At 44.2% G+C, this 19,921-nt stretch overlaps 1 long non-coding RNA gene and 1 other non-coding gene across 2 annotated transcripts; both read right to left on the reverse strand.

Moving 5' to 3' along the window:
* Positions 1-378: 378 nt before the first annotated feature.
* Positions 379-451, reverse strand: TRNAA-AGC (transfer RNA alanine (anticodon AGC)). The gene has a single exon. It is a non-coding gene; the product is annotated as a tRNA-Ala (tRNA).
* A 7,873-nt stretch (positions 452-8,324) lies between these two features.
* Positions 8,325-9,443, reverse strand: LOC140699075 (uncharacterized). Its single transcript, XR_012077093.1, has 3 exons — positions 9,191-9,443; positions 8,784-8,895; positions 8,325-8,541 (listed from the first exon to the last, which is right to left on the reverse strand). It is a non-coding gene; the product is annotated as an uncharacterized lncRNA (long non-coding RNA).
* Between the last annotated feature and the right edge of the window lie 10,478 nt (positions 9,444-19,921).

The raw sequence follows: 19,921 nt of genomic DNA on the forward strand, positions 1-19,921 counted from the left end.
GTCACTTCTAGGGAACATGGTTCCTGATGATATGTCATTCCCTTGTTCATTATTTCCCATTTGTAAAAACCAATTGTCACTAACATTTGCATCTTTATGTTACCATTTCTAAGGCCCTTTGACGTTTCATATCTTGATCTCATTTCACCATTAAGTGAGTTTTTCTCAATTCTTATGTTAGAGCTGATGAATGTGAGCATCAGATAGCCCCGTATCTCAGCTTATTTTCAAAGAACATTCTAGATATTGGATTTTATAAAATCAACTTTATGAGATGTCACCTGCACATGATAAAATGCACCTTTAAAAAAATTATTTTTAGTGTTTTTTTTTTTTGTGGGAGGGATAGGTAATTAAGTTTACTTATTTATTTTTTAATGGAGGTACTGGGGATTGAACCCAGGCCCTCGTGCATGCTAAGCACATGCTCTACCACTGAGCTATACCCTCCCCGCCAAAATGCACCTGTTTGAAGTTTGCAGGTCCATAGGTTTGGATGTATGCATAAGGGTAAGCTCCAGACTCATCCAGAGAGTCATTCCACACATAGAAGGGCCCAGGTGTGGTTTAATGCTCTTGAAGTTCTTACTAATTTAGAACTGGGGCCCTGCGTTTTCATTTTGCAGTGGATTCCACAAATTATGTAGCCTGTCTGGCTTGGAGGAGTTAACTAAGGAGGGCGTCAGGTGCTGTTTAGAAGAAGCTCTGGGAGGGGAGGGGCGGGCACATGGGGACAGAGGCTTGGCTGGTCTGTCCTCTGCTCGGGATCAGGGAGCAAAGGCCCCCACATGATTGGGGGCCTATGTCCCTGGTCTCTTTCTTGAACATGGATGAACACAGGCCTCAGAGGTGAACTCTGATCTCTTTTTATTGCTTTTCTCATTAGATAGAAAATCGAAGAGTGAAAACCTAGGATTGAAGATCACCCAGATGTAGAAACATTCCTCAGGCTGTCGCGGGGTGGGGAAGCTCCCCCCATCCCTCTTGAGTTCTCTCGGCTGTTCTGATAATTAATTTGACAAAAGACATATCAGCAGGAGAAAAAAAAATTTTAATTCTTATTTACAAAGGTCACATAGAAATGGGACCACTGAAGTGACCAAAACAGGCTATTTATATATCATTTTTAGATGAAGAAACAATATTTGTGAAGATTAAAAACAGGAGGGGCCTTGTACTTGGGGTAGCAGGCTAATGAAGTAACAAAGTTTGTCTGTACAGCTTTCTTAGCCTTGAATTCCCTAACTCTGGTCATAAGGATGCCTTCAGCCCTCCAAGTACAGGGATGGTACCTTCACATGGGAGAGTTATTTCCTACTTCTAGGGGAAAACAGGAGGGTCAGAGTGGTTTTTTAAAATACCATTTTCCCTCACCAGCTGTTTCTCAAGTAACTTTAATTCAAAATAATCAATAAGCCATTGTGGCATATCTTGGGGCAGCCTGTTCTGAGCCCCAATAAGAGAAAAGGAAAATCAAGCTCTTGCTAATCCATTATGGCTTTGCAAAGGTTGATGTGAGCCTGGGGCAGGCCAGCTCCTGAGTGAGCCCCAAGAGAAGCTGTCTCCAAGGGCCCCAGCCCAGGCAACACCCCCACCTCATATGCAAAGCTCTAAAACGCTCAGTGCTCCAAACAGGTGATGGCTGATGGAGGCATGGGGAACCCAAGTTGCAGATACAGTTGACCCTCATTATTCGTGGATTCTGTATTTGCAAGTCCAGCTTCTTGCTAAGATTGACAGATCAATACTCACAGCTCTTTCACAGTCATTTATGGCCATGCTCAGAGTAGCTACAAGGTTGGAGCTGCCTCAAATGCACATTCCCAGCTGAGGCTGAACAAGATGACTTCTACCTTCCTCGCTTCAGTCTGCATGCTGCAAACAGGTGTCCTTTTCAAAGTCTATTTACTGCCACTTCTTTTTTAGTTGCAATTTTGTGCTTTTTCTCGGTGATTTTATTGTTTAACATGGCCCCCAAGGGTAGTGCTGAAATGCTGTCTGCTGTTCCCAAGCACGAAAAAGGCTGGGATGTGACTTAGGGAGAAAACATTTGTGTTAGGGAAGCTTCAAGCATAAGCTGTGGGCTGTGAGTTCAATACTAATGAGTCAACGATGTATATTAAATAAGGCGTTTTTCAACAGAAACACACATAAAACAAGGTTAGGTAGTGATGTGTGGATAGATGATGTGACCAGAGGTAGGCGGGATTTCCTAAGCTTGTATTTCTCCTCCAGGTGTCTGTGGTGACTTTATAGATGAGTTTCAACTATGACCTGAAATTCCTAAGCGGTTCAGGCATGTGTTTAAGATTTCTTTGCCTTGAGGAAAACAGATACAATCTCCATTTTATAGATAAGCCCACAGGCTCAGAGAGATTAAGCAGCTCACCCAGGGCCACATGGCTGGTTATAGGCTGAGCAGAGACCAGAACTCAGATCTTTCTGATTCTAAAGCCTGTGCCTCACTTTTAAAACGTTCCCACAGAAGCATCTTCAACTTGGAAGAGTAATGCGCATCCCTGGGAACACGGAGAAGGAGCTGGAAATGACCCGACCAAGCATAAAATTACTTGAAAGTCTCCTGTTTTACCTGAAAAATTCTTGTTCATTGATCGTGCTACAAGGTGCCACAAACTCCCTGCTTTTGTTTTACTATAAAAATGTGAGATGACTACTTGAATGTTTCCTCCCAAGGAACTAGACGCGGGTGTCATATACTTTCCCCGAGGGCAGGGGCTGGATGAGTCTTGCTTCCCCGCCCCCACCCCGCCCCCACCCCGCCCCCATCTTCCTCCCCACCCCCCAGGGGTCCTCTGGGCCCAGTGAGTAGAGGCTGAACGAACAAAGACAGAGAATGACTCATTACCAGATGCCAGGGTGGGGCAGGGAGGCAGGCGGCCTGCAGTGTGGCAAACTCACTTCCCCATGGCGGCGGCGTGCTCCGGAAAAGCCCAGCTTTGGCCACTTTTCTGCAATCCCTCAGTCTTGGCCTCCTGGACACTCATGTGCCTCTGCCACAATTGACCACTTGGGGGCGCCCCGACACAAGCGGGATCCACACTCCCGTTGGGAGGTCTGCATCCTCCTCTGTGGTCCACCATGGTTGCCATGGAGACTCGTGGCCATCAGCCAGAGCAGGGGCTCATGGCTGAAGGGCCTTGCTGGTTTTAGGCCTTCAGTTCAGCGTCAGCCGTTTAGGAGACTTCCATTCATGAGCACAACCCGGGAAGGAACCACCGGATGTCGAGGGGGAGGGATGGATGGAGCTCTTTCCCGACACGACCTCAGTGAGATGGCCGGACAACCTCTAGGGGTTCCCTGGGTTAGTCGCCCTTACTCCCCACCCCAGGGCTTCTCCCAAGCAGGAGGGGCCAACGCCCTATCCGCAGTGGCTCAGAGCGAGCCTGTGGCCCTGCAAGTTTTAGAGTCACAGAGAGGTCTCTTCTATCCCTCATCCTTTCCTGTCATTGCACCTTGGCCTTGGATGCTGGGGACCTCCTTTGCCCTCACACTGACCAGCACTGGACACTGTGGAGATCTGATATACACATCCAGAGAACCGTGCTTTTTTTCATAAATGGTGGTTACCTTTCTGCTTAATATTCAAGGCCCATAATGGGAGCTGCATTCTTGGATCATCTTCTGGAAACTATACACACACACACACACACACACACACACACACACACTGTCACCGACATGCATGAACACACATGCACTCACGCACGCTCTCACACACTCGTATTTCTCAGATGGGTCCCCCGGCCTCAGTTCCTGTGATTCCTCTGGCTGGTCTGCTCTGTGTTCTATAACCATCTGTATTCTGATCAGTAACAGCTGCGCAACCTTTGTGGTTCCGAGAGAATCATGTGGGAGATCTTGTTGAAGAATACAAGTTCAAGATCCCACCTGAGTCCTCCTGAATCCAGTCCTCTGGGCGTCCTCCTGGCATCCCCTCCCCACCACCACCGTGTGATCTGACTTGCTTGGACCACTCAGCACCTTTAGGTGTCCCTATCCACCCCAACCCCTCGCCCCTTGCATCCACCGTCCGCCCTGCAGCCGGAGCCATTTTTTAAGGAAATAACTTCTGACCACATCACCTTGTTCAATGGCTTCTCTGTGCCCCAAGGATCGAGGCAAATATCTGGAATGTTCTCCAGTCCTGCACTGAATGGTCTCCCCGCTCCTCCCTCCATCAGTGACATTTTTCATCTTTTTAAATTTCCTCTCTTTTCAGTAGTTGTGTTCTCCTGTCCTAATTCATTATGCTGAATATTTGAATACAAGATATTGACTCTCTTACTCTTTCTCTTTCTACTCTAATAGCAAAAGTATTTAGAGTAATTAATTTTCCTGTGTCCTTTTTTTTTTTGAGGGTTCATATAGATTTGGGGATGAAATGTCCTCTTTTGCTTTGTTTTCAAGATAGTATGTCATTGATTTTTTTTATATTACTTTGAGCTAAGTGTAAGCTAGGAAACATGTCTCAGTTTCAAAGTCATCAACATCTTGGGGTCATCTCTCTATTTAAACTTCTTAATGATTTTGGATCGTGTTTACAGAACGTAATCTTAAAGCCTCTACTTTTGTTTTTAGTTAGTTAGTTTGTTTGTTTGTTTATTTATTTATAATTGAAGTACAGTCCGTTACAATGTGTCAGTTTCTGGTGTACAGCACAATGTCCCAGTTATGCATATACATAATATATTCTTTTTCATATACTTTTTCATTAAAGGTTATTATAAGATATTGAACATATTCCCTGTGCTATACAGGAGAAACTTTAAAAAAATCTGTTTTTATATATAGTGGCTAACATTTGTAAATCTCAAACACCCAAATTTATCCCTTCTGACCCCCTTTCCCTGGTAACCACAAGATTGTTTACTATGTCTGCGAGTCTATCTGTTTTGTAGATGAGTTCATAGTGTCCTTTTTTTTTTTCTTTTTTTTTAGATTCCACATGTGAGTGATATCATATGGTATTTTTCTTTCTCTTTTTGGCTTATTTCATATAGAATGACAATCTCTAGGTCCATCCATGTTGCTGCAAATGCCATTACTTTATCTTTTTTTATGGCTGAGTAGTATTAAAGCCTTTTTTAAAGTATTAAAGTATTTAAAACAGTCTCAAGGTTTTCTTGGTGGACAACACCAGAAACATGTTCCATGGATGTGAAAAAATGAATTTCTCCATTTAGGTAATATAAAGTTCTATATATATTTCTCTTAAATGAAGATTTTTATTGTATTTATTGTATATATTAAAGTTGCCCACTATACCTGTAGATATATTAATATGTGGGTGTGCGTATACAGAGACATACATCTCTCTCTCTCTCTCTCAAGGTCCCCTACCATTTCTAACAGTTTTCATTTATATTTAGCTGCTATGCTCTTTTATGGACATAGGTTTACAACTATTTTATTTTCTTCATAAATGATAACTTTATCATTACATAGTATAGCTTTTTTTTTTCTAGTTAGCGTTTCTAACCTAAATCCCGCCTCTCATATAATAGCTCCACTTGTGTTTCCTTTTGGTTTCCATCTGCCTGGATTCATTGTATGCAGCTTATTTCGGGTTTTCTATGGTCTTACGTCCCTCTTCCTCCTCTTTCTTGCCTCCTTTTGCATTAATTTTTGCTTTCCCCCCCCTTTTTTCATTATTTATTCTTTTTTGTGGTAGCCATAGCTTTTTTTTCATATGTGTTCTTAAGTTCATAAAGTCTAACAAATATCCAATTTCTTAATAATAAAGGGCCTCAGAATGCTTTAATTCCTATCATAACCCATCCAATTATATACTATTGCTGTCTGGCCTTTTAACCTATTTTTTTAACCCCTAAAATCAGACATTATTATAACTGTTTCATAGTCAATATTTGGATTTGTCCACATAATTACCAATTTCTTCACTTATCATTCCTTCTGATTTGTTCATGCTAATGATAATTTTAAGTTTGAAATGATTTCATACTCATAGAGAATTGTAAGAAGAGACCAAACAGCTTTCTTCCCCACTCTGAACCATTTGAGAAGACATTGCCAATCGGATGCCCCATTATCTCAAATAGTTTTAGTGTATTTCCTACAAACAAGGATAGTCTCGTGCGTAACCGCAAGGCACCATCAGAATCAGGACATTACAGCTTACACGATATCGCCATGTAATCAGTGGAATCCCCCCAATCAAGTTTCAGCAGTTTCTCAATAAGTCCTTTACAGTTATAGAATCCAATCCAGGATCACGAGTTGCATCTAGTTGTTTTATCTCTTTAGTCTTCAGTCTGTGATAGTTTCTCAGACCTTCCTTGAAGTCCTTGACGTAATGATACTTCTGAAGAGCAGAGGTCAGCTATTTTGTAGAATGTGCCTCCAGGGTGGGCTGTTTAATGTTTCCTTTTGATTAGATTCAGGGCATGCATTTTTTGGCAGGCATATCACTGAGCTTGTGTTATGTTGTCCTCTTTGCCTCTGATCAGAGAGAACACAACGTGAATTTGTCCCGTGACTGGTAATGTGATGCTGGGACTTTGATCACTTGGTTAAGGTGTTATCCACCAGGCTTCTCCACTGTAGAGTACTCTTTTTCTCTTTGTAATTGTAAGTGTTTCGTGGGGAAGTACTCAGACGCTATGTAAGTATCCCTGCCTCTGCAAACTTTCATCCACGATCTTAGCATCTGTTGATACTTTTTGGCTAAATTATCAGTAAGTATGATGGTTGTCAAATGACAGTTTTTCTAATTCCATCATTCCTGCTACATTTATTAATTGGCATTTTAGTGTAAAAAGTTTTTTCTTCTCCTCATTTATGTATTCATTCATTTTTTTATCTGTATATTTTTCCATTGCATTCCATGGGTTCTAATCTGTTATTTTCCCTTTTTTTTTCCTGGGGGGAGATAATTAGATTTATTTTTTATCTTTAGAGGAGATACTGGGGATTGAACCAAGGACCTTGCGCATGCTAAGCATATGCTTTACCACTTGAGCTATATCCTCCCTGCTTGTTATTTTCATTATTTATTTTGGTGTTCAAATTATCTCAGTGCCAGTGGAAGCCCCCAAGAGCTGGCTTCTCTGTCCCTTTGATTTGTCCCCATCAATTTCTGGGCACATCCTTATGCTCCAGCACAAAAGATGCTATAGGCTCATCTTGTACTTTTCCTGCCTCTCTCCTGAAATTGACCATTTCCCCAAGAAACCCTGGTTCTTGTTTGGGAAGAAACCAAGCTCTGAGTGCTGGGCGGGCTGATGGCTATTTCTCCCGGACCTTGTCAGTGGATAAAGCTGGGGACTATGTGCATGTTTACACATATTTGTATCTCTTGTTTGTTTCTGTGCCTGTCTGTAAGTATTGCAAACCAGGAGTTCACCTCTCCAATTATAATCTTACACACCAGGTTCATGCCAGTTTTCTCTCTTTCAATATCTGGAACTCTCTTCCTCTGACAGTGGGAAATGGGGCTTCCATTATTCCATATTTTACTTATTTGATCAATCTCTTCCAGGTAAATTATCTGCCACTGTGTTGCCGCCTGCCCCTCAGAGGCCAGCACTGTGGCTCTGTGACACATGCTGACTGACCCAGGTGTGCTGTATTGGTGATGCAAATATCAATAGTGGTGTCACTGCTGCTGCTGACATGGGCTCCCAAACCAGTGACCACCTCTCAGTAAAAATCAGAACAGGACAACAGGCAATCTCCCCACATTTCACATAATAGTTGCAGTCCTGAAAAATTGAGTGTTTAGTTAAAAAAATCCATTTAAAATGATGTTAGGTTTTAGGTGCTGAATGATTGATTATAAGCAGGGTCTTATGATAATAATTTTGAAATTATAATTCTGTAACATTTTAAAACCACGGTACATTTACAATGATTTAAAATGACTGACAATCCAATCCAGGGACATTTGAAAGTCTTGAAGGAGGGGGAGTGACTCTTGCCCATTGCAGGCCCCCACCTGTCACTGTGACACCCACAGAGTGCCTCTGTGAGCCCCCAGCTGTCCGCCCTTCCGGTTCTGTGCACGTAGAACTGGGTTCAGTGCATGAGCAGGGCTAGCTCTCCTGACTGCCTGTGGGCCTTGTGCCTCTATGGGGCTTTTTATAAAGCCGTGGCTTATGTTGCATGGCAAAGTGGGTCACAGCCTTGGAAAGAACAGTCCTCGTTGGCTTTCTCTGCAAACAGGACCCCTGGGATGGCTTTGGCAGCCCTGGCGACAGGGAATCTCAGCCTGAATGTTACTGAGTCCAAGCTCATACTGCTCATCACACGACAGGCCAATAAACTGAGAGACAAGTTTTGGGGGCAAGGAACGGCAACTTTATTTGGAAAGCCAGCGGACTGAGAAGACTGTGGACTAGTGTCCCAAAGAACCATCTCCCCTGAGTTAGAATTCAGGCTCCTTTTATACTAAGAGGGGAGGGAGTAAAGTCCTGGTTCCGACCAGACCCCAGAGGGGATGTGCTCATTTCTTCCTTCCTGCAGCCACTCACAGATGGGCCTGGTCAGGAGGTTTCCTGTGAACTAAAAAAAGATATTTTAGCTTAATGCTCATTACCTGGGAGGCAGGGTTCCCAGAGATGGGCTATTATGTATAATTTAAGCTTATAGGCAATGTCCCTTCAGCGATTAACTTGGAATAGAATACAGAAGTTCTTTCCTATTACATGCGTAGGGCCAGAGCTCTCCCTAGACCACTAGAGAAGCCTGTGGAGCAGGAAGGGCTGGGAAGGGCCTGGCTGAAGGCAGAAGAGGTGCTTCCTCACCTTTCCCAGGGAGAGATGATGCCCGCGAGCACTCGTTCATAAAACACACCCGTCTGGAGCAGTGCCTGCCATGGCCTGGAGGGTGGGGTGTCCTGCCCCCAGGGTGGGCAGCCTGGGTGTGTAGGGGGTGGGGAAGGAGACAGTAGACAAGAAAACAAATAAACACGAGCATATTGGTGGTTATGGGAAAGAACAGGTGCCAGGTCCTGAGAGAATAAGACAGAAGGATTCAGGGAACATTTAGAGCTGAGGAGGGAAGGCTGGGGAGGCGGCAGCAGGAAGGTCTCCTTGTCTCCGCAGGGTTACTTCTCAGGGGTGGGCAGAGCCAAGGGCATTGTGGGGCCCAAGCCGCCCTGTCCCTGAGACTGCGGGTCTCCTGCCAACGCTGGCACTGATGCAATACTCACTGGGAGCCAGTGCTGCGAAGTCTGCACAAAGAGGAAAGGGTTGGGACTGTAACAGGAATGGGTGGAGATCTGGGCTGGGGAGGCTCATAATGCAGAGCAAAGGAAGTACAGGTTGGTTAATTATCAGAAGTATTTTGAAACTCCAGCAAAATACAGCATTTTTGGAGGGAATCACCCCCCCCACCAGGGTCTCCCCTTTGGTGACATACCACCATGGAGATGCACCAGAGAAGATATGAAAAATTTAAAGAGCTTTCCGACTTTTAAGACAGACCCAGAGGCAGGTTATTTGTTTATTCAAATAAACACCCAATTCCACCCAATCCTGACGTCCCGCCCCTCCCCCACCCCAGCCGTTAAGGCGTGAATCACAAAATGGCGCCAGAGCCAAGCTCTCTGATTGGTGGATTCGGGTCACGTGGCCCCGGATGCCGGATCCCGCCGGTGGGGGAAGGGAGAGCAGGAGCCGCGGAATCTGGGAGGCTGCACCACGTCATCCTAACGCCCCAGTGTCCCAGATGGTTGATTCTGGAAAGGGCTAGAGGGAAGATGTCTGAGGATGGTGTAAATTTTGCTCCTTCCTTCGCCTTGACTCTAGAGCTTTCCCTTATTGTAAAAGGATTTCCTTTTCTCAGCTTTCTCAACTTTTGAAATGCATGATTTAAAATGCCCATTAAAGAAATTTGGAAAATATACAAAAAGGAAAAAAGTTAATTATGCATTTGTTTCCGTTGTATCTTCTGTGGCTCGCCCTGGAGTATAGACTGTCATCGCATCTCCTACCCGTCCTGGCGGCTTCATTACCTCCTCCCCGTCTCCTTGTGCTCCATCAACTGCGTCTCCTACTCCAGGATCTCAGCGCTACTCTCCCCTCTGCCTCGAATGCATTTCCCAAACCTCTGCGTGCTTTACTCCCTCACCTCTGAGTCTTTGCTCATACACCACTTTTTCCTGATGCTGGCCCTGCCCACCCTACTTAAAACTGCGTTCTGACCATCCCAGTCCCCCGGCCCTGCTCTGTTTGTCTTCTGTAGCGCCCCTCACCCTCAGCGTTCTAGGTCACTCCTTTATTTACTGTATTTATTGTTTATTGCTTGTCTCTCCCTGCTGGACTGTCCGCTTTGGGAGGGCAGGGATTTTTACTGTTTCCTTCATGGGTGCATCCCAAGTATCTAAAACAGTGCCTGTCACATAGCAGGCACTCAATACAGTTTTTTTCTGGATGAATTGAATGAATGAAAACTGGCTAATATTTATTGAGTACTTCCTCTGTGCCAAGCTCCGTGCCAAGTACCTTACATTCTAACAACAATTCTTTAAAAAAATTTTTTTTGAAGTGTAGCTGATTTACAATGTTATTTTCCGGTGTACAGCAGTGATTCAGTAACACATATACATACTTCTTTTTCTTCAGATTCTTTTCCATTATAGCTTATTACAAGAAAGTGAATATAGTTCCCTGTGCTATCTATACAGTAGGTCCTTGTTGTTTATCTATTTTATATATAGTAGTATCTGTTAATCTCATAGTCCTAATTTATCCCTTACCACCCTCCTTCCCCTTTGATAACCATAAGTTTGTTTTCTATATTCATGAGTCTATTTCTGGTTTGTAAATAAAATTTGTACCTTTTTTTAAGATTCTATATGTAAGTGATATCATACGATATTTATCTTTCTCTGTCTGACTTACTTCACTTAATATGGTAATTTCTAGGTCCATACATGTTGCTGCAAATGGCATTATTTCATTCTTTTTTCTGATTGAGTAGTATTCCATTGTATACATATACCACATCTTCTTTATCCAGTCATCTGTTGATGGACATTTAGGTTGCTTCCATGTCTTGGCTATTGTAAATAATGCTGCTATGAACACTGGGGTGCATGTATCTTTTCAAATTATAGTTTTCTCTGGATATATGCCCAGGAGTAGGATTGCTAGATCATATGGTAACTCTATTTTTAGTTTTTAAAGGAACCTCCATATGGTCCTCAATAGTTCCAACAACTCTTGGAGAAAGTTTTAATAAACCCATTTTACAAATGAGGCAAAGAGAAGCTAAGTAACTTGCCTGAGATCACAGCTACTAAATGCCAGTGCCAGGGCAATTCATCCCTGCCCTGGCAGGGGGTGGGGGTGGGGTGGTACCAGAGGAGCCCTAGCAGACCATCCTGGCTGATCTGAGAGGAGACTGATAGCTTTCCTCGGGTAGTGACATGATTTGGGTGGAGAATGTGGAGGGGAGAGGGAGGCAAGAGAGAACTCAGGGAGATGGATGGGGGGCCACTGTACTTGCTTAGTTGAGAGCAGATGGCTCTCTGGTTTAGGGGATGGCCTGGGAGAGGGGGATACCTGTTGGAGGCGGACCATAGGATTTGGTAATAGATTTGATGAGAGGTGTTTAGATCAGGTTCTCACAGATGCAGATTGTGAGATGGGGCTGATGTGCAAAGGACTGATTAAGGCATCACCACCAGGAAAGGCTGGAAGGAGAGTGGGGGAAGCAGGAGAAGGAAGATGAAAGTGCAATCGCAAGAGTATTCAGTTAAAGAGGCTCCAGGAACGGGACAAGACGGCAGGTGCCAGCCCTGGAAGGAAGCCTGAAGTGGCAGGGGGAGGGGCACACACCCAGTGAAGGGGTCCTAGGGGCTTGGGTGAGCGTGGACAGCGTTCGCTGCAAGTGGGGAGAGGAAGAGGAGGACTCAGGATGGCCCCCAGGTTACCTGCATCCAAATGGGTGATGCTGCCGTCATCACCAGGGAAGGACCAAGGATGGGAACTGTTATGTTTGAGAGGCCTGTTAGACAGCCAGTGCCAATGTCAAGTAGACAGTTGGTGTGAGTTTGGTGCCTGGGTTGGAGGTAAATATTTAGGAGCCAACAGGGTGTAGCTGGTGTCCGAAGTCACGGGACCATCCCAAGGTGACTGGTCAGATAAATGACGGTGCATCTTTTATTGAAGGAGCCCGCTTACCTCTCTGCCCTTCCCCTCATTCTGCTCCGGCCGCACTCCTCCCAGAATGCCCCCCTCTCTGTCCTGCCACAGGGCCTTGGTATATGCTGCACCTTCTGCTGGGAGCGTATTGCCTCTCCTCCTTGCTTAGTTGATTTCTACTCACATTGAAACCCTTGACTTGTGCATGGCTTCCCCGGGGGCTGTCTCTGACCTCCGTGTCCACACCAAAGCCCCCTGTATACCCTGTCCTGTGAACGTGTACCCTTTTGGGAACAGCGGCCACAGTTATCAGTTTCATCTGTTTGTGTGATTTGGTGGGAGTTTTGCCCACCATTGGCCCCTCTGCCCCCTTCCTCCATGCCTGGTGGGGAAATGAGCTCCCCGGCCCCACTCTGACCGTGCCGTTCCTGCCACAGAGACTGGTGTGTAGATCCCCAAGGACCCCAGTGAAGCCTAGGGATTGGGTCCTCCTGCCTGGAGCCTGCCATTTGTCCAGCTTCATCCTTCACTGAGATATTCTCTGCCCTGTGCAGATCTAACTGCTCGCCCTCCCTGAGCAGACTGCCTGCCTTTCTGCCCAGATGCTGTGTGACCCAGTTAGCGGACCTCCCTGTCACCCTTGCGGAGTGCTGGCACCAACATCCCTATCTCTCAGGAGTCCTTCCAAGTGCCTTCCCCTCCCCGCTCTCCCAAGCCTTCCCGCCTGGAAGTACTGTATTTCTCCTCTGTATTCCCTCTGCGCTCTGTGTCTGTGCCCCTCGGGCGCTTAGCACAACCGGCCCTGCTGGAATACTTCTCCCACAGGTCTACCTTGTGTCCTTTGTTCTCCGAGGGCAGCAGCCAGGCCTGATCTACCTCACTCTTCCCTGCAACAGAACCCAGCTGGCTGGGGTGCACGGAACGGACTCAAGCTGATGCTGCTGTGCGGGTGCGCTCCCCGGAGCAGAAAATGTAGCAGCAGAGTCTTCCCTGGTGTCCAGAAGATCCCCTTGTTAAGGAAAAGATATAAAATCTCAGCCAGGATCCGGGATTAGATGGGTCATCCTGCCCTTCAGGAACAAGCCCTGCGACCCATTGTGGTGGTGTTTTGTTTTTTGGAGTATATTCTGAAAACTTTAGTAATCTCAGAAAATACCCCAGTTGTGTGGAAAGAGTCAGCTGAGAGTAAGCGAGAAGAATCAGATTCATTTACGGATGTGAAGAGGTCTTTTCACATTGTTTTTTCTTATTAAAGGCATTAAATACAGACATATTATTGTATAGCCATCACCACCATCCACGCCCAGAGCTTCCTCATCTTCCCCAACAGGAACTCTGTCCCCATTAAACAGTAGCTGCCCCTTCTCCCTGCCCCTACTCCCATAACCACTATTCTACTTTCTGTCTCTATGCATTAGACTCCAGGGACCTCATATGGGTGGACTCCTACATATTTGTCCTTTTGTAACTGCCTTATCACTAGGCATGATGTCTTCATGGTCCATCAATGAGTAGCATTTATTAGGATTTCCCTTTTTTTTTTTTTAAAGGCTGAGTGATGGTCCATTGTGTGTTTGTATTACTGCATTGACTTGTTTTTCATATTTTCTGTATCCTTGATCCTCTGGCATTGGGGGCCTTGATCCTGGAAAGCCTGCTTCTCCCAGAGTCTGCTAATTCCTAGAGAGAGCAAATGACACTGCTGTGAGCGCACCTTGATGTACAAACCACCAAGCTGGGACCCCCACCCCAACCATCCTCTTCTTCAAACTCTCACACCAAGCCAAAACTCTCCCTGCCTTAAATCACCCCAGGGCTAGGTGCAGGTCGACTAAGGACCACCCCATAGCCCAGGGCCTGCTGAGATTATTCAGACTATCCAATCCTAAACATATTCAAGCACCTACCCTCCATTCTCTCCCTCTCACAAAACCCCAGTCAAGGCTCGGGGCCACACTTTCCTCTTTCTTCTGTCTTCTGCTTTCTGACCGATGCTGGTGCTTCCCTGCATGGTCTTGTCTGGAGTTTCATGCCTCCTGTTTCAAAACACCTGTGTGTATAAACTTCCCTTAAGACAATCATTTCTTTCTTTTTTTTTTAAAAAAAAACAACCTCTCTTTTTAATGGAAGTACAGTCAGTTATGATGTGTCAATTTCTGGTATACAGCACAGTGTCCCAGTCATGCATATATATACATATGTTCATTTTCATATTCTTTTTCATTAAATATTATTACAAGATATTGAATATAGTTCTATGTGCTATACAGAAAAATGCTTTTTTAAAATCTATTTTTAGATATAGTGGTTAACATTTACAAATCTCAAACTCCCAAATTTATCCCTTCCCACCCCCTTTCCCCTGGTAGCCATAAGATTACTTACTATGTCTGTGAGTCTGTTTTGTAGATGAGTTCATTAGTGTCCTCTTTTTTCTTTTTTTTCAGATTCCACATAAAAGTGATATCATATGGTAGTTTTGTTTCTCTTTCTGGCTTACTTCACTTAGAATGATGATCTCCAGTTCCATCCGTGTTGCTGCAAATTGGCATTACTTTATTCTTTTTATGGCTGAGTAGTATTCCATTGTGTAAATACACACAGCTTCTTTATCCAGCCCTCTGTCCATGGACATTTAGGTTGCTTCCAATGACAATCATTTCTGAGTCTGTGTCTTACCATATCTGATTAAAACAAATCTTGGGTACGGTTTCATAAAATCACATTTTTATTTCTCCATGAATCTGTCAATGGACATTTGGGCTGTTTCTGCCTTCTGGCTGTGTTGTTGTTTTTCTAATAAAATATTTCAAGCATGTGAAAGGAAGTAGCAAGAATCATATAATGAACATCCATGTACAGCCACCTGACCTGAGACACCACGCGTAACGACATGTGTCCCGACCTGCTGTCCTACTGGGTGTTTCTCTCTCCTCCGTTAGTATTTTCCATCCCAGCAGCGCTGCAGTTTCTCCACAGGCACGTCCTCGTAAATGGTATATGGTATAGTCTTGTATGTTTTTTGAGTTTTCTAGAAATAACATTACACAGTATATTCAGCATCGAGCCTTTTCCACTCAGCATGATGCGTTTGAGGTTTACCCATGCTGAGGGACACTGCTGTGGTTCATTCATCTTACCTGGCCATTTGGTATCCTGTTTGAATTTACCTTAACTTCCATATTACTGTCCAATTGATGGCCATTCCAGATGTTTCCAAGTGTTTTACTAAAACTTGAACATCCTTGTCTGTGTGTGTGTCCTTCTCTAGGGGACAGACCCAGATGGGACCTGGGGGACTGGGATATGTGCATCTTCATTTTATCAGGTATGGCCAAGCTGTTCGCCAAACTGAGATACCAGTTTGCACCCTGAGCAGCAAATGTAAGCGTTCTTGTTGCGACAGAGAAACAGACCCCCAGCCCTCAAATTTGCGCCTGCACCAGACACCCTGTTGGCCACAGCTGACCTCTCAGAAATGGGCATCCTCTGAGGCTGGTTTTGGTGTCAGTGGGAGAGCGGTTTCCCAAAGCTCCTGTCAGCCAGGGAGGCATCTCTTGGCCAGGATGTTTCTGGAGGGAACCCCTTGTTTCTGCTGCAGGAACCCCCTGTTGTGTATAAAGGCAGCAGAAGGAGCCTGGCTGACAGCAAATTGTGCCTGCCTGTGAGAGCATCCCCAAGGCCCATGCAGTGCCCAGGCTGTCCTGTCTGTGGATGCACACGCCGGCCCCTACCTGCCCCTGGGAGCCAGGCTTGGATCAGCTGCGCCCCAGCTGGGCTGCAATCTGGGGTTTGTGCCCTGCCCATCCCGGGTGAGAATGGCTGTCAATTTGCTGGCGGGCAGCATAGCAGCTTTACAGGCATCAAACAAGAAGCGACTTGTTTAAGAACATGCTTGATGTGAAGAGTCTGCTTGTGTGGTCTGCCAATGCTAAGTGTTTTAGCAAAGAGGAGGCAAATTTCTTTGAAATTAGGATATTCAGAGTAATGACTCAACTCAGGCCTTTCGATATTGCTTTAAGAAATCTATTTTGCCCATAAAATCATGGCTCTGCTGTTTGTGCTGTTTTGTTGACATGAATTCCAATTTTCTAAGAGCAGCCTCTTCCACTTTACCTTCTGTAATTCAAAATTGGAATCTTTACGTCCTTGGGAAAATTGTTTTTGTAATGTTCTAAAGTGAAAATACTTGCAAATGTCTACTTTTTAGAAGTAGTGTAAATTTTAAATTCAGGACTAAAGTAACCTTTTATGTGCAATCTCGTCTGTACTGTAAATCACAAAGTGTTTTATTCGCTATTCTTTGAGCAGGTCTCGGTTGCCCTGTGTTTCCATGAGACTGGAATTGCTGGTTTGATGGACTTGAAAGCTGTTCTCTGTGCTGTCTGTGCTGGAAGCATCTGCTTGCAGAGCTGGTCCTCCCCTCTGGCCTCCCCAGCTGTGGGCACGAAGGGTGCTTGGGAGTGGCTGGTGTCACAGGCCTGCTAAAACCTGTGTTGGGCTCTGGCTCACCCTTGTTCGGGGTCTCAGCCCGCTGCAGAGTCTCTCTATGTGCACCCTAAGTATTCCTCGGCTGCCCACTGGGTTCTTGCCCAGGCAGCCACCACTGGCTTCTACTGGGCCGCAACATCACTTAACACACCAGCGCCTGCCTCCGCTGGGCCAAGTTTTCGCCCTCCCAGCTCTCCAGGTAGCAGGTGGGGGAAAAGGCCCCTCTTCCCAGTCTGCAGAAAGGACTGGGCCCTGTCCTCAAGCCCTCTGTGCCCAGAAGATTTCAAGAACAGTTGTTTCAAGTTTTCCCTCTAGGACCCAGTTGTGCCAGGCTGGGCAGGGGACCAGGCTGAGCAGTAGACACCCGGCCCTGACCTTGGGCTCCATCCTGTGGGGCACTCCACTGGTTAAAGGGTCAGCCCCTCCTTTCTGCTCCTACTCCCTGTTCCTCAAGGAAACAGGCCTCTGAGGCTGTGTCTCCATTTGCCAGGAACATCTCCATCCCAGCCTGAGTTCACTGTACTTGGAATACAAAGTCTCCTCGAGGCTGGCAATGCCTACGGCCTGGTTAACTATGATCCTGAATGTTGCATATCTCAGAGCATCATTCTGATGCTGTTTTCCGCTGGGTGCAGGTGAGCACAGGCTGTGCCATGGGGACACCTTCGGAGGGCCCATGATGAACGTAGGAGAAGTTGGGGACATCAGCACTGACCACCCCCAAACTTCCTCAGGCCTTACTTCTTCAACTGGGAGTGACCTCTTAGTTGACCTTTAAGGACTCTTAAAGATCTTTAAAAACTACTTGGGAATAGAATCAAAAGTTTCTTTCTTTATTATTATTTTTAAAACAATGGTTAATGTGCAGATTTGACAGACAACTGAGATTCCGCTCTCTTCCGTGACCTCATTTGACATGTTCATTCATTTTCTGCCTTTGTTTTTTGTTAATAAATGCATTTACGGTTCTGAAGTTTCCTCCAAGAACTACTTTAGTTGCATCCCACACATTTTAATAGTATTCACTACTATTCGGTTCTATTTATTTTTAGATTTCCATTATGATTTCTCAATTGACTCAAGAATGATGTAGAGGCATAGAGTTAAAATTTTTTTACTTCTTTTGGTTGGGAGATAGACAATGCATTCAAAAGTTTCAAAATGCAAAGAGCCTAAAAGGTCTGCATGGAGAATTACACCTTCTACCCCGGTCCCCCAGCCAGACGCCCATAGGCAACTAATATTAGTTATTAACTGAGTTTATGTCTCAGATATAGTTCATTACAACAAATAACAGAAATACAGAATATCATACGAGAATATTATGAAAAACTATATGGAACCAAAATGGATAACCTAGAGGAGATGGACAAGTTTCTGAAACATACAGTCCACCAAGACTGAATCAAGAAGAAACTGATTACTTGAACAAACCAATAACTAGAAATGAAATCGAATTAGCAATGAAAAACTTCCCTACAAATAAAAGTCCAGGACTGACAACTTCACTGGGGAATTCTGTCAAACATACAAAGAAGAACTCATACCAGTTCTTCTCAAACTCTTCCAGGAGATTGAAAAGGAGGGAATACTCCCAAACTCATTCTGTGAAGCCACCATCACCCTGATACCAAAACCAGGCAAAGACACCACCAAAAAAGAGAATTACAGACCAATATCACTGTTGAACATAGATGCAAAAATCCTTAGCAAAATATTAGCAAATAGAATCCATCAGCACATAAAAAAGATTATACATCATGACCAAGTGGGTTTCACCCCAGGGACACAATGGTGGTTCAACATACACAAATCAATCAATATAATACATCACATCACATCAACAAGAGAAAGGACAAAAACCACATGATCATCTCAATAGATGCAGAAAAAGCATTTGATAAAATTCAACACCCATTTATGATAAAAACTCTCACCAGGTGGGTATAGAGGGAACATATCTCAACATAATAAAAGCTATATATGACAAACCTACAGCCAGGATAGTACTCAACGGTGAAAAACTCAAAAGCTTCCCACTAAAATCTGGGACAAGACAAGGCTGCCCACTATCACCACTCCTATTCAACATAGTCTTGGAAGTCCTAGCCACAGTAATCAGGCAAGAGAGAGAAATAAAAGGCATCCAAATTGGAAAAGAAGAGGTAAAAGTGTTACTCTGTGCAGATGACATGATACTATATATAGAAAACCCTAAAAGGCCCACACAAAAACTACTAGAAATAATCGAAGAATTCAGCAAGGTAGCAGGTTACAAGATTAATGTTGAAACATCAGTCACGTTTCTTTACACTAATGATGAATCAATAGAAAAAGAAAGTAAAGAAACAATCCCCTTTAAAATAGAACCCAGAGTAATAAAATACCTAGGAATAAATCTAACCAAGGCGGTGAAAGACTTATTCACTGAAAACTATAAAACACTGATGAAGGAAATTAAAGAAGACTTAAAAAAATGGAAAGATATCCCATGCTCCTGGATTGGAAGAATCAATATTGTTAAAATGGTCACACTGCCCAAGGCAATCTACAGATTTAATGCAGTCCCTATCCAATTACCCAGGACATATTTCACAGAACTAGAACAAATCATAATAAAATTTATATGGAACCATAGAAGACCTAGAATTGCCACAACATTACTGAAGAAAAAGAAAGAGGCTGGAGGAATAACTCTCCTAGACTTCAGACGATACTATAGAGCTACAGTAATCAAAACAGCATGGTATTGGTACAAAAACAGACATATAGACCAATGGAACAGAATAGAGAGCCCAGAAATGAACCCACAAACTTTTGGTCAACTAATCTTCGATAAAGGAGGCAAGAATGTACAATGGAATAAAGACAGTCTCTTCAGCAAGTGGTGTTGGGAAAACTGGACAGCAGCATGTAAAGCAATGAATATAGAACACTCCCTTACACCACACACAAAAATCAACTCAAAATGGATCAAAGACTTAAACATAAGACAAGATACAATAAACCTCCTAGAAGAAAATATAGGCAAAACATTGTCTGACATACATCTCAAAAATGTTCTCCTAGGACAGTCTACCCAAGCAATAGAAATAAAAGCAAGAATAAACAAATGGAATCTAATGAAACTTACAAGCTTCTGCACAGCAAAGGAAACCATAATTAAAACAAAACGACAACCTACAGAATGGGAGAAAAATTTTACAAATGAAACCGACAAAGGTTTGATCTCCAGAATATATAAGCAGCTCATATGACTTAATAAGAAAAAAACAAACAACCCAATCCAAAAATGGGCAAAA

This window comes from Vicugna pacos, chromosome 10 (assembly GCF_048564905.1).
Source record: "Vicugna pacos chromosome 10, VicPac4, whole genome shotgun sequence".
Lineage (NCBI taxonomy): Eukaryota > Metazoa > Chordata > Mammalia > Artiodactyla > Camelidae > Vicugna > Vicugna pacos.